The sequence below is a fragment of the Ornithorhynchus anatinus genome, chromosome 15 (assembly GCF_004115215.2).
Source record: "Ornithorhynchus anatinus isolate Pmale09 chromosome 15, mOrnAna1.pri.v4, whole genome shotgun sequence".
Classification (NCBI taxonomy): domain Eukaryota; kingdom Metazoa; phylum Chordata; class Mammalia; order Monotremata; family Ornithorhynchidae; genus Ornithorhynchus; species Ornithorhynchus anatinus.
This window is the reverse complement of record NC_041742.1, coordinates 23,358,778-23,370,924: the sequence shown is the minus strand read 5'-3', so window position 1 is coordinate 23,370,924 and position 12,147 is coordinate 23,358,778. Positions and strand designations below refer to the sequence as shown.

The window sequence follows — 12,147 nt, the reverse complement described above, 5'->3', positions numbered from 1 at the left end:
GCAGTTAGTAAGCGCTCAGTAAATACTGTTAACTGGCTCAGATAAGGAAGGAATCCAGGGAGCCTTCTGACTCCCAGGCCTGTGCTCTTTCTACTAGGCTTCACTGGTACTGTTTACACCCTTTCATCTTACCCCAGAGTAGTTGTTTAGACACCCCGCTGTCGCCCATTCTCTTCACACATCCTGACAAGGAGGTGACAAGGATTGCTTCAGTGCTGACAGTCTGACTGCGTCCCAGAACCCACATTGCTGCGATCCTGTCTGGCCATGTCCGTCTCCCCATCTAGACCGTGAGCTCGTTTGGGCAGGGGATGTGTCAACCGACTCTGTTAAATTGTACTCTCCCAAGCACTTAGTACAGTGCTCTGCACACAGTAAACTTGCAGTAAATACGACGGATTACAGGTCAAAATGGGGCAGAGGTGACTTGGTGGAACTGCTTTAATTGTCAGAGGTGGCAAATTTAGGTATCAACAGCCATAAACAAGGTGGACACTCCAACTGCACTGCAAGACTTCATGAGTAGAGAGAGAAACAGCAGTGTATCATAGAGAAGAGTGATGGATCCTCAGATTTAGGGCTACAGTGAAATGGAAGAGGTCTCAGTCAGTTTCAGAGCAGATGAAGGAACATGCTAACTTCCTGAATTGTGACAATCTGTAAACATGTGCCTAATGATACTAATTTGAATTCCCAGAAGCCACTGGCTACTCTCCTCATATTGTCTGATGTAGTAGGCTCTTCCCCATCTTTAAGAAATCCACCCCCTCAAATAAACGTTTTAATTAACCACATTTCAGAACTAAACATGGGTGGCTAATTAGGAACTGGCATTATTTCTCGATTGCTAATTGTAAGTCCATAGCCTTTTCAAAGAGGAACCATCTGCGTCATATTTGGATTGGGTCCAATTAATCTAAACAATAGGCCCAGAAAATGTCAGGCTCTTTTGTTTTAGGGAGGCTCTCCATTTCTTGACACAAAATGCCCTCCTCCTTTCTCTTCTTTGAATATACAGCCAGTTCTGCCATAACACCTGTCTTGGCTTTGAGTTTTGACTAGAAAATGCCAGTAGAAATAGGGAATATTCTTCGACACCCACCCTATCACAGGCAGTGTGACACGGTGCTTAAAGAAATGTTTGTGCAAAGACAGGAACTGCTAGATGCACACGTTGTCCTGAACTTCTGAATCATTCACAAGCACAGCCACTGCATCATAAACTGATTATATTAGTGCTGGAACCTGCCTGTGACCATATTAAAGATCAGTCCTATATTGTCTTTCCGGTATAATAAAATTGTCAGGACATCCTATTCAGTGTTGAAGGTGTTATAGTATATCCTGAGTTAATTGATTTTTGTTTTTCCATCAGGGGTGCACACTCTAACAAAATACATTGCCCTCCCAATCAAAATCCATTAGTACAGTTCTGTAATACCTCTCTGGCCTTACACAGCAGAAAGAACAGCACCTGGAAAAGAAAGGGAAAAGTGGGGGAGGAATCGAATACAGGGCCTCCTTAATAGTAATAGTCAGTGTATTATCTGTAGGTGCAAGATACTGAAGTCAGACAATAATCCCTGTCCTCTGTGGGACTCAGAGTCTAACGGGTATGGGGAACAAGTATTTAGTCCCTATTTCACAGATGAGGAAACTGAAACACAGACAAGTGACTTAAGGTTACACAACAGGCAAGTGGCGGAGCTGGGAGTAGAACCCGGTCCCCTACCTCCCAGGTCTGAGCTCCGAGCAAGTGCTTAAGAAATACCACAATTATTACTAAAATCCTTGATATTCCTTCCAACTTCAGAAATATGTTAAGTGTTCTGCCATTAAATTTGTGTACAAAGTGGAGAAAGGACAGCTATTTCCACATTGGTCTTTTGAGCCACATGTTTACCCACATTACAAAATTTCCGGTAGAATTTCATCTTCAAAGGGTAAGGACGATGGTACATTGTTTACAGAAGCAGGGGTCCTTACAGCAAGAACAGCCTTGGGTATTCTCACAATTGTAATTTCCTTCATCCTGGCTCACTTCATTCAAAAATCCTGTCTTCATTCCCACAGGGAGACCAACATTTGTTACAGTCACTCTGGGTCAAATTGAACCACAACCAGCATGCGTTTTTGATTATTACATATTCCACAACTGTTTAGGCTCATGTGCCAAGCATCTGACTCTCTTGTCCTTTAGTAGATGAAAGGCAAGAAGAAGAGGAGTGCTTGTTTGAACCAGGAGTTGAGGTTGGTCATTGGTGTCAAACGTGACTGAGTCATAATAATATTTACAGTACTCATTTAGCGCTTACCGTGTGCCAAGCACCATACTAAGCACTGGGTTGGATACAAGTTAATCATGCAAAGTCCCTGTCCCACATGGGGCTAACAGTCTAACTAGGAGGGAAGTAGGAGTTAATCCCTATTTATAGATGAAGAAAATGATGCACAATAAAGTTAAATGTTTTGCCCAAGGTCTCAGGGCAGACAAGTAACAGAGCTGGGATTAGAACCCAGATCCTCCAACTGCCAGACCTGTGCTTTTCGCTTTAGGCCTCCTTGAGTCTCAGAGACACTTGTTCCTTAATCTTTATGCTGAGGCAGCAAACCTGGAAGAATCGTCTTAACCGCACCTTTGGAGTTGCCCTTTACAAACTCAACCTTGCAATATGCCACCTTTTCATTAGCTACACTGCTTCTAAATCTTTTTTTTAAATGGTATTTGTTAAGCAGCATAGCCTAGTGGAAGGAACACGCACCTGGGAGTCAGAGTTTGTGGATTCTAATTCCAGCTCTGCCACATGTCTGCTGTAAGAGTCGGGGCAAGTCACTTCACTTCTCTGCCTCAGTTACCTCATCTGTAAAATGGGGACTAAGACTGAGCCCCATGTAGCCTAGGTATTGTGTCCAACCTGATTATCTTGTATCTACCCAGTGCCTAGAACACTGCTTGGTATATAAGTGCTTAACAATACCACAATTATTATTACTGCTATTATTAAACACTATGCGTCAGGACTGTACTATGTGCTGGGGTAGATAAAAGTAATCATACTGGACCCGGTCCCTGTCCCACGTGAAGCTCACAGTCTTAATCTCCGTTTTACAGAGGGGGGAACTGAGGGCCAGAGAAGTAAAGTGAGTTGCCCAAGGTCACACAGCGGACGAGTGGCAGAGCTGTGATTAGAACCCAGGTCCTCTGATTCCCAGGTCTGTGCTCTTTCCACTAGGCCACGCTGCTTCTCCAATCTTGAATTGCTTACCTAAAATATCAAAACTTGGAGTTGTGCTTTCGTCTCTGCCGCTTACGTACGATTTGATCGATTTTAGTTCGTGTCTAATTGTTGGGGCTGTCTGAAAGTTGTGTAATACATCTTTAATAGTAAGGTCTAATTAAAGAGACTTTTTAAAGTAAGAAGTTTAATACAAGAATCTATTAGGCCTCCATTAGATCATTCCAAACCAACCAACAGTGCAGATTTAAGGGCTTCTTACTGAAATAGCGTTAACACAGAATGTTGCATAAATTAATGTGAAACTTTCCACACTGTATAATATTTTTAGAGCACTGTCCCTTGCTACTCAGCCCCATGTAAATCGTGGCCAAAGCTGACTAATCATGCTGTAAATATTGCATTTCACGCTTTTCCACAGATTAATAGAGAAATTGGATTAAAGCTGGGTATGTTGCTTATCAACCTTAAGCATATGATTCTTGAAGATTATATATCCTTTGTGAAAAGAAGACTTTGAAACTGAATTAAAGAAAAGCATCGGTATAGTATGAATTTCATTCAGGTCTAACACACTGAATGAATTTCGCACTGAAGGCGGGAAATAGCCAACAAGCCAAGCAAAACAATTCAAATTGATTATCAATTTAAGATTAATTATATTTTAGGTTCACATATCAGTGAACCCAGAGCGCTAAATTCAAGAAAATATGAATTTGGGTTCAATTTTCATAAAAATTAATATTTTGAGGGATAGTCACTACAACTGTGAAAACTCAGTTGATAGGTAGTAATCTCTTGGGTTCATGCCTTTCACTGAAGAGATGCTAGCACCCCATCAATGTGGTCCAGTTCGTTCTCTCAATCACTTGTATTTATTGAGTACTTTGGGAGAGTACGATATAACAGAGTTGGTAGACGTGTTCACTGCCCACAAGAAGCCTAGAGTCTATACGGGGAAACATACAGTAAAATAAATTACAGGTAAGTTCGTAAGTGCTGTGGGGCTGAGGGGGCGGTGAATAATGGGTGCAAATTGAAGTGTAACAGCAAACGCAGAAGGAAATGGGAGAAGTTAAATGAGGACTTAGGGAAGACCTCTTGGAGGAGATAATGCTTTTAATAAGGCTTTGAAGGTACGGAGAGTGATCGCCTATTGGATATAAAGGGGCGGGAGTTGCAGGACATTGCCTAGGGGTCGGAGGGGAGGTAGATGGAATGAGGTACACTGAGCAGGTTGGGATCAGAGAAGTGAAGTGAACGTTTTTTAGGTGGTAGGAAATCAGTGAGGTGAGATAGGAGGAGGCAAGGTGATTGAGTTCTTTAAAGTCAGTGGTTAGGAGGTGGATGGGCAACGACTGGAGGTTCCTGAGAAGTGGGGAGATAGAGACTGAACTTCTATTTTCTGTTTTTAGAAAAATGATTCAGGCGGTATGAATTGAAATGAGGAGAGAAGAAGCAGGGACATCAGCGAGGAGGCTGCTGCAGTAATCAAGAAGGGATAGGATAAGTGCTTGGAACGGTGGGTTCGCTGTTTGGATTGAGAGGAAAGGGCAGATTTTAGCTATGTCGTGAGGTTGAACCAACGGGATTTGGTTTTTGTAATCAGATAGTGAAGCTTTTCGTTTGCAACTTTGAACCTCAGTGGTATATATCATTCTGTAAGCCTCAATCTTTGTGTCTGATATTCTTTTCCTTTTATTATAATTTTTAAAGCTGGACTTTGGGCATTATAATCTTTGAACAGCCGGTTCAACCTTGAATACTGGGGCTTTTGTAAAGCTAGAAAATGGATCTCAATTAGGCACTCGTTTCCCCCTGTAATGCTTAGGTTATAGGAGGGTCCATATTTGTAGTACTATTTTTAGTCTTCCCTGTAAATCGGCCAGGCAGTTTCAACCTCACCCCAAGCGTGCACTTCTGAGCCTAATAATAATATAATGGATTGCCTGGGTAGCATAGCAAGTCACTGATAGAGCTAAGAGAAGTGCAAACCCCACTAATTAGCCCTTTATCTAATAAAGTGTCACATTGTTTATCTTTATCTGAAATGAGAAGGAGAATTTTTTTTCCCTTCTTAGATTACAGCTTTAGGACCAGGTTTTGATTAAAACCTTCCTTTTTAACACCTACCAATCAAGGGCTCTGGCTTGGGGTTTTAATGATAACTTCTTAAAACTAATCTGATGTTCCTACAGTTTGAATTTAATCCTTCTGGTCAGGAGTGCATTTTTGAGCAACAAAGGCAGTCAAGACTGTGGTTTATCTGGTTTACACCATTGCCAACCTCGTGTGTTTGAACTAAAGACTCTCAGCTTCTGCGGTTTCATTGCAGAAGCATTTTAGGTAGAGAGGAAGCGTTCTTGTACAAAGGCTTAAATACCAAGTAATAATTATCTGTAAAATCTGTCATCTGAAACACTCAGTATGCCTTGCCAATGGTAACGGAGAAGCAGCATGGCTCAGTGGAAAGAGCCTGGGCTTTGGAGTCAGGGCTCATGAGTTCAAATCCCAGCTCTGCCACTTGTCGGCTGTGTGACTGTGGGCAAGTCACTTAACTTCTCTGTGCCTCAGTTCCCTCATCTGTAAAATGGGGATTAAGACTGTGAGCCCCACGTGGGACAACCTGATTCCCCTATGTCTACCCCAGCGCTTAGAACAGTGCTCGGCACATAGTAAGCGCTTAACAAATACCAACATTATTATTATTATTAATTTATTAACCCCCGCAATGGTTTATTCCCACAGAAAAGCAGACCCAAAGAACGATTTCAAAGCAGTGTGCTCCCTTTAGAAATGGAAAACCCCTCAGGTTAAGCAATTTCTCACAGATTAATAGAAGAAAAATGAGGTCACCTTCCATATTCTTGACTACAGATTGAAATATATAGGGTAACTGCCATGTTAATTCATCTATGCATAAATGTCATATTAAGGAAGTTGTAAGATCATCCCATGTTCCATTGCCTGTGTTTAAAAGTTTAAGGCAGTGGAGTACTTAGCTGACATTGTTTAATGTGCCAAACATGCATTTAAAACCAAATTACAAAAAAATCTTTGAAACTTTGCAAGATATTATTTTAAGTCTCATTTCCTTACACTGAATACACTTGTAGATATGGTTTCTCAGGTACTTTCATGAAGCAGACTCCCTTATGGATGACAGTGAAATGGATAAGCAAAAATGATATGAAAGTGGATGTTCTTAAACTACTGATTCTCACCCAAATGTTAGGAAACTGAAAATTCTTTTACTGGGAAATGTTATAGTTTCCTACAAATCGAATAATACATTAAAGGATATGTAAATTGGAATTAAAATTGAAATACAAGGTTAATAACAGTGCTAGTAAATACTGTTAGCTTTTGGATTGATCCAAGAATAATTGTATTTTAGAATATAATGTAGAAAGTAGGGAAGCAGCAAGCCTAGTGAAAAGAGGACAGATTTTGGAGTCAGAGGTTCCAGTTTTGGGTTTGCCATTTTCTTGCTGTGTGGCCTTGGGCAAATCACTTGACTGCTCTGGGCCTAAGTTTTCCTCATCTGTAAAATGGGATTTAAATACCTGTTCTCCCCCTTCTTATACCGTTAGACCATGTGGGACAGAGACTGCATCCAACCTGATTAGCGTGCATGTATATCGCAACGCTTAGGACAGTACAGGATGCCTAGTCATCTCTTAAAATATACTGCAATTATTACTATTATTAGATATCTAGTTTTGAAAGTAGATCGTTTTCAGATTATCATCCATTCAATTAAGCTGTATTCAGAGTGTGCCTCTCTGGTACCCTTGGGTTAACAGAGCACTGATAATGGGTATTCTGGAAAGCCACCAGAAAGAGTATTTGAAATATGACATTTATCAAATATACATTTTTGTGTAATTGAAATACAGTACTTTGTCTGCCTAAGGTCCTGGGAGGGTAAACCTACTGGCCACTTATCAGGAATTCAGTTTTGATTAAAAAAAAACCGACTTTAAACTGAGATGAGATATAAAGCCCTATGGTATGAATAGATATCAAAAGATGAGTGACATGTCCAATTTCTCTTCAACTGCAATTACATATTCTCCTACATCTATCATCCTTTCTTGCCCGAGGTCTGAATCAGAATTTCTAGCAAAGAAAGCAAAGGGGAAACATGGACAATGAGAGATTTCTGTTTTTCAGGTAACTCCATGTTTCCTTTCTTCTAATGGGTTCTAGTCCTGGCTCTGCCACTTGTCTGCTGTGTGACCTTGGGCAAGTCACGTAGATTTTCTGTGTCTCACTTTCCTCATCTGTAAAATGGGGATTGAATCCTACTCTGCTTACACTGTGAGACCCATGTGGGACAGGGACTGTGTCCAACTTGAATATCTTTCATCTACCCTGGTACTTAGCACAGTGCTTGGCACATAGTAAGAACTTAAATACCATTTTCATCATTTAGGTGTTTCAGGGATGTGTGAACAGAAAGTTGAATTATGCCATTCTTTCTGAAGTGAATCTTACTTGAGAACTTGTTTCCATAACCATTTCTAGGAGAAGACATTTATCCAGACACTGCTTAGGCACCCTGAAGTAGATGTGGGTCTTAGGAGCCATAAAGTACTCACCCATCATTGAGAAGAATGCCGGGAAGCTTGTTTTTGGAGTCATGGGATGGGCTTGATGCGTGTTGGTGTTTTGCATCTGGGACCAAGTCCCCAAACATAAGGAGGTTTCATCTTCAGGTGAAGTCACAAGCTCTTGAAGATAGTCCTATCCATATCTTGGCTTTTCTGATTGATTAGAAGAGTAATTTTTGGATAACTTCCCACCTTAACTCAGCCCCCTTTCATTTTAGAACTCGGCTTATGAATGGGGCCCTTTGGGTCGATCAGTGAAGATGTTTCTTTTTCAGTAATTTTTCAGTAAATTCTTAACTGCATCCCGCCATGCAGTTTTAGCCATCAAACACAACATGGTTCAGTTCCTCCTCTCCCCATTCACCACCACCACTAAGATCAATGAAAGCTCTAAGGAGAGTGCGCAAAAAATCTAAACTGGAATCACAATTCACTCCCATCCTGTTTCCATGAGATTTCGCTTCAAAGCTACCCATCAGATCAATGGGGTAGCTGACTTTATTTCAGCTAAACCAGGGCTCATCGTAGCCACGGGCTATGTTTTCTTCCTCCAGTTGCGAAAATGTTCAGTCAAGTTACCATATTTAGTGGAAGACATCTGAGATCAAATTAGGATAATACAAGAGGACACGAGGGCCACGTTTGTGGAAATGCATGCTGGGAGAGGAACGTGCTGAGGAGGAGAAGGGAGGAAAGTTTGAGTTGGATTTAAACTTCAGCATGAACAAGGAGAGTTTAATTATATTCAGTGTTTGGAAGCTAACTGGGATAACCTTTCCTGTAATCAGAATTAATAGATCTAATTACATATGCTCTTTTGAGCTCTAGCCAAGGATGCCGCTGCTCTTTCCTGTTGTGGAAAGAATGCTATTAAGAAGCCAGAATCACTCAAATCCTCCTCGTACCTTCTGACGAGCCTGTTTTAATCAAGGAAAATATGACAAGCAAACTGAGCCGAGCTGGGTTTTGTGGGGTTCTGACCACCGGAGTCTTGTGGCAGAAATAGAGTAACAGGAAGGTGGTGCAAACCTGTCTAATGACAATGGTGACCCCACTGTGGGAGAGTGTTGGTTTCTGCAAATGGTGTGGCTCCAATTGATTTGAAAAGATAGGGAGACCTAAAGAGTCAAGGATCCTTTGTTCCGATTGTCCTGGGAGCATTTCGAGCCTGTCTGTGCTCACCTGTGGTAAGGGAAAGGCTGGTTTTTCTTCCTTTCTAATTCAGCTCTATCTAATTACATGCTGAAGAAATAGCACATATTCAAGCTCTTTTCCCCCTAAGGTCCCATCTAATTAAAATTCCTTCAGACCAAACATTTCAAGACATAAATTGCGCTAGTCAGAACACGTAAACAAGAGAAGCAAATTACAAATATCCCAAATGGGATGATAAGAAAGAATGCTCTTTACCAAATGTCATTAGCATTTAGTTCACCAATGCTCAATTTTGAATATTTCTTTGTAAGGTTGTTTTAACTTTATATCAATGGCAAGAGAAGAATTTTTTTAGCGGACCCAGTCAGTTCCATGTTATCATTCCTTATTTTCGTAATAAGGAGAAAACAGATTCTGCTCTCAGGTGGAGTATTTACTTGCATGGATATTTGCAGTTCATTTGTAGTATGTAAATTTCCATATTTATATGCGTAGATACATACGTACCTACTATAGGCATATATATTCTTCCAAACCCAGTGGGGTTAATATTACCTGCTTCTTTACTCATAGAAATATTGAGAGGTTATGAGACCAATTTTATAAAAGTGCTTAGGAAAAAGGCTATTCTAAGTGGGAATTTGAATTTTCTGTTTGAACTACACTCAACATTCAGAGTTAACCCTGAGTACAATCAAAACTATGTTTCCTGGTAGCACATCTAACCTAACTGGGTCCACTCAGAAAAAATCCCTGCTTTAGCAAGTTGTGGGTCGCATTGTATTCTGCCTCACTGTAGCCTGAAAGGTGCTAAAATTTCTAATCTCATCCTGGAGTCTCCCTGCTACTCACTGCCTGGTTTAAACACCCAGTTGACTACTTTGAGCCATTCTGGGACTTTGAGCCCTTCTGAGTGAGAAGAGAAAGTAGAGTTGGCCAATTCTTGGCCAATAGAAAGTCAACAGAGCAGATTCCAGAAAGAGGGAGCAAAGTTGTAAGGGATTGGGGGGAGGGAAAGTTTTCATTTTGACGAAAATCATTACATCTGTTTAAACCCACTGTAACTTCTTTCTCATAGTTTCGCAGGATAACAATAATAATAATGGTATTTAAGCACTTTCTATGTGTCAAGCACTGTTCTAAGTGCCGGGGTAGACCCAAGGTAATCAGGTCAGGCAGAGTCCCTGTCCCACTCTAAGTAGGAGAGAGAACAGGTATTGAGTACCCACTTGACAGTTGAGGAAACTGAGGCCCAGATAAGTTAAGGGACTTGTCCCAGGTGTCACAGCAAACATGTGATAGAGCTGGGCTTAGAATCCAGGTCCTTTGATCCTCTGACTGCCAGGCTCATGCTTTTTCCACTAGGCCTCACTACTTCCCTTATAATATGAAAATATATATGAGGAATACGCAGCAACGTGACCTAATGGAAAGAGCATGGGCCTGAGAGTCAGAGGACCTGGGTTCTAATTCTGGTTCTTCCACCTGCCTGCTGCCACTTTGGGCAAATCAGTAAACTTCTCTGTCCCTCAGTTTCCTCATTTGTAAAACAGGAATCATTGTACTTGATTTTCTTGTATCTACCCTAGTCCTTAGAACAGTGCTTTGCACATAGTAAGTGGTTAATAAATGCCATTATTATATCAGAATAATATGATATGTATTAGGATTCTTGTTTAAAATTGCATGGAGATTGTCTATGAGGAAAATTAATGAATTAAATTTGCATCGACTCTACGCTCAATTTTATTTAAGCTGAACTCAAAAGCTAGCCATTGGTGAGCCTCCTAAAGAAAATTTTTCATTCTTTGAGGGAACAGCAGTAAAATGTCATTTTTTGGGTGCCTACAGAGTGCAGTGCTCAAAAGCATTTGAGAAAGTACATTTTAAAAAAGCCTAAGAAACATTCTTCACTCACCAGGAGCTAGTGGATGTAACAGGCGATTCAAGTAATCCAAACTAACTTGATACATTTTATTCATTTTATCCTCAACTATGCAAAACTCCAATAGGCGGTCTTACTGAAGTTTCACAATCAAGGTGATGGTTTTACCAGCATCCACTGGATTTCATTAATTGGTCACACGCCGGGTAACACACAAAGAGAAGACATCTTATTTAACATCTTCATTAGTGGTCTGGAAGAGAAAGTAAACAGCATGCTCATTAAGTTCTCAGTTGATACTAATTTGGAGGAGGCTAGAAACACCAGAGCAGACAGAGAAATAATGTCAAGGAAAGTTGAGAGTTTTAATATGGCCTTGGGAGCAACACAAAGGGATTCGGCCGTGGTATTTGCAAACACAGACACGTCTGGGGAAAGGCAACATGAGCCACAGTTATTAAAAGGGAAAGAAGAAAACATTTAGAAAACAGCAATGCTTGACAGACCTTGAATTTTCCAGCAAAAACTTCATTAGAGATGAGCTTTCAAGAGGCTTTAGTAGATGAAAGGTTTAGGATGTGAACTGCAGCAAAGCATTTCATGGCCAGTTTTAGGCAGATGCAATGGGAAGGGACTAACTGTTTGAATATTAGGAAATACTATTTCCTCTAGAGGAGTCCTCAACCTAGAGGATCAGCCCAGGAAGAGTGACCCTCTAGATTTGTTTCAGGCAGAGGAGAAGGTTGAATGGTACCCTAGGAAGGCATGAGAAGAAACATAACCTATTGGAAAGAGCTCAGGCCTGGAAATCAGGAGATCTAATAATAATAATAGCAATTATGGTGTTTGTTAAGCCCTTTCTATGTGCCAGGCACTGTTCTAAGTGCAGGGGTAATAATAATAATAATGTTGGTATTTGTTCAATGCTTACTATGTGCAGAGCACTGTTCTAAGTGCTGGGGTAGATACAGGGTAATCAGGTCGTCCCACGTGAGGCTCACAGTTCATCCCCATTTTACAGATGAGGTAACTGAGGCACAGAGAAGTGAAGTGACTTGCCCACAGTCACACAGCTGACAAGTGGCAGAGCCAGGAGTCGAACCCATGACCTCTGGCTCCCAAGCCCGGGCTCTTTGGTAGATACAAGGTTAACGGTTTGTCTCACGTGGGGCTCACAGCCTTAATCTCCGTTTTACAGATGAGGTCACTGAGGCACAGAGAAGTGAGGTGGCTTGCTCAAGGTCAAACAGCAGAC

General features: G+C 41.1%; 1 protein-coding gene and 1 long non-coding RNA gene across 3 annotated transcripts in view; one reads left to right on the top strand and one right to left on the bottom strand.

Annotated features, from left to right (window-relative positions):
• ASB9 (ankyrin repeat and SOCS box containing 9) overlaps positions 1–12,147 on the top strand; it is a 73,268-nt gene that overhangs the window by 27,912 nt on the left and 33,209 nt on the right. The window lies entirely within an intron of this gene.
• On the bottom strand, positions 435–11,443 carry LOC120638849. The gene is made up of 4 exons (XR_005660851.1): positions 10,926–11,443; positions 7,841–8,005; positions 1,442–1,474; positions 435–580 (listed from the first exon to the last, which is right to left on the bottom strand). It is a non-coding gene; the product is annotated as an uncharacterized LOC120638849 (long non-coding RNA).